Below are 3,120 nucleotides of genomic sequence, written 5' to 3'. Positions count from 1 at the left end.
GGCTCTTGGGAATAAACACCATTAAAAGCTCTTTGGTTTGAAGCAAAGTTGGGCTGTGATTATTTATTTATTTTTAAAAATAAATTTATTATTTATTTATTTGTTTATTTTGTCTGCATTGGGTCTTCGGTGCTGTGCGTGGGCTTTCTCTAGCTGCAGTGAGTGGGGGCTGCTCTTTGTTGTGGTGCACGGGCTTCTCATTGCAGTGGCTTCTCTTGTTACGGAGCACGGGCTCTAGGCTCACGGACTTCAGTAGCTGTGGCACGCAGGCTCAGTAGTTGTGGCTCACAGGCTCTAGAGCACAGGCTCAGTAGTTGTGTTGCATGGGCTTAGTTGCTCCGCAGCATGTGGGATCTTCCCAGACGAGGGCTCAAACCTGTGTCCCCTGCATTGGCAGGCGGATTCTTAACCACTGCACCACCAGGGAAGCCCCTGCATTGTGATTATTCCTTTTTCTTTTCTTTTCTTTTTTTTTTTTAAAGATTTGTAATTTTTTTTCCTTAAACTTATTTATTTTATTTATTTATTTTTGGCTGCATTTGGTTTTTGTTGCTGCGCGTGGGCTTTCTCGAGTTGCAGCGAGCAGGGGCTACTCTTCATTGCGGTGCACGGGCTTCTCATTGAGGTGGCTTCTCTTGTCGTGGAGCACGGGCTCTAGGTGTGCAGGCTTCAGTAGTTGTGGCTCACGGACTCTAGAGCGCAGCATCAGTAGTTGTGATGCACAGACTTAGTTGCTCTGCGGCATGTGAGATCTTCCCAGACCAGGGCTCGAACCCGTGTCCCCTGCATTGGCAGGTGGCTTCTTAACCACTGAGCCACCAGGGAAGCCCCTGATTATTCCTTTTTCTAATCCTGATATAGGAGCATTATATCTTTGATTTATGTTGCCCTTAAACACAGCAACACTGAGCTGTACCCCTTTATCTTTTTAATCCCATTTTAAGCAAAATGCTACCAACATCCTTTAAAAATTAAAAACAAAATTGTCGTGAAATATACATACCATAAAACGATTTTAACCATTTTGAGTGTACAGTTCAGTGGCACTAAGTACATTCACAATGTTGTGCAGTCATCACCATCCATCTCCAGAAATTTTCCACCGTCCCAAACTGAAACTCTGTACCCCTTAAGCAATAAGTCCCTGTTCTCCCTCTTTCTAGCCCATGGTAATTCTGTGCTCTTTCTGTCTCTATGAATTTGCCTGTTCTAGGTACCATATATAAATGGAATCATATAGTATTTGTCCTTTTGTGACTGGCTTATTTCACTTAGCAAATGTTTTCGAGATTCACCCATGTTGTGGCATGTGTCAGTTCGTTCATCTTAATAGAGTAGCATCTTAGAGCTAGAAGGGGACTTTCGTGTTTATTTATTCAGTAAATACTAATTAAGCAACTGCATTGTGCTAAGTATCATGCTAGGTGCTGTATCCTCTGGTTCCATGTTGCCTTCTGCTTTTCTGTTTCTGGTATGCTGCATCAGAAAAACTAGTGGAGACGCAAACCAATGACGCTCCTTCCTCCAGGCTGCCCCATCAAGTCTGGGTCTCAGATTCCATACAATTTCTCTTTAGACATTGGCTTCCATTAGAGATTTATATTTTCTTCATGTTGATGGCTTTCCCTGGGAGAAAAGGGTGGGAAGTGAATTTCAGCTTGCCTAGAATTCTGGGTACTTGATTCTTTAGTTCACATTTCTTGCAGATTCAGGTCTCAGCTTCTCTTTTTACTAATTTCAAAGCTGAAATCTATCATAGTGAAGTACAGCCCAGCCTTTGTGATAGACCAAGGTGGGCCTAGGAGTTCACTTCCAGTGTTGGAAGGACAAAAGAGCCCCAATAGAGGCCCGCAGCTCCACAACTCCTGACAAAGACTCTTCTTGACCAAACCTTGGACAGGCTTCCCTGAACTCTCTTTTCTACTAGCCTTGTCCTTGGGCCCTAAGTCAGTCTTAGCAAAGAATCCTAAGTAATCCCCCAATCCTTGACATCTGATTGAGTTCCTCAACCACCACCATTGATGTCTAAGTCCTTGGCCTGCCTTTAGCAATAATCTGTTAGGTCAGTTAAGCAAGAATCCCCCCTACCCTGATGTCTCCTCTTAACAGTTTTCCATCCACTGATCCCCTTGCTCTGCGTATCTTTACGTATTTGAAGTTGAACACAATTACTCTCTCCTATTGTATCTTGAATAAAGTCTTCCTTACAGTTGTAACAAGTGTCAGAATAACATCTCTTTAACACTCTCAACCATGACCCTTGGTTGAATCTACTCCCCTTGAGAAAGCGCAGAAAGTATGTAGATGGTGGGGGACAGTAGGGTGGGAGAGGCTTGTGGGATTTGGGGCACCTAGGACAGACTGAAAGGCCCTGAAAGGCCCTTCAAGAATCCTTGAAGAAGTCATGGAGATCATGAGTGTCTTCCATTTGTTCTGCTGTGACTTGGTGGAAAGGACACCAGACTCAGAATCTAGTAAATGCAAGAAAGTCTTATTATTAATAATACCATTAAACCTTACCTTTAGCTCAGATTTCAAGGAAAACTGATAATTTATTCAGACAAACACATTCCTCCTATACCACTTACCTCATATATTTCTGCCTCTTTAGTGGAGTCATAAGAATTAGGTGTCAGATTCATAACAGAAGCCACAAACTTTCATCATGACCTGCTGTCACCAGAGAAGGGCTTGTCAAGTGTGTTAAGTGTGTGGTCTTGGAGTTGGCTTGGGGTTTCTTTGATAGTCTTTATTTATTTATTTTTACTCTAGAGGTAACTTCATCTCAGTTTTATAATCTGGCCTCCTCTATCAGTATAAATTCTATCCAGCACTATGGGACTTGCGTATTTACTCAAAAGACACTATTTAAATATCAAGTGATGAGCATTATAGCACCCTTAGCACAGACTTTTCCAGCCTGAGGAGCAAGTTCCTGACCTTGTAAATCAAGAGGCTTGGCTTTTATCACTCAAAAGGAATGAAAGAGGCATCTGATGTACTGTCAGAGTTTCAAGGGTGCTTGGGAGTCATATTAGCATTTTTGAGGACATGAGACTGCTTCAGACTCCTTATAAATACAGCTTGACTCAGCCACTCTATGACTGACACCCTTGGGAC

This window comes from Lagenorhynchus albirostris, chromosome 8 (assembly GCF_949774975.1).
Source record: "Lagenorhynchus albirostris chromosome 8, mLagAlb1.1, whole genome shotgun sequence".
NCBI classification, from domain to species: Eukaryota; Metazoa; Chordata; class Mammalia; order Artiodactyla; family Delphinidae; genus Lagenorhynchus; species Lagenorhynchus albirostris.
Note: the sequence above shows the minus strand (reverse complement) of the source record.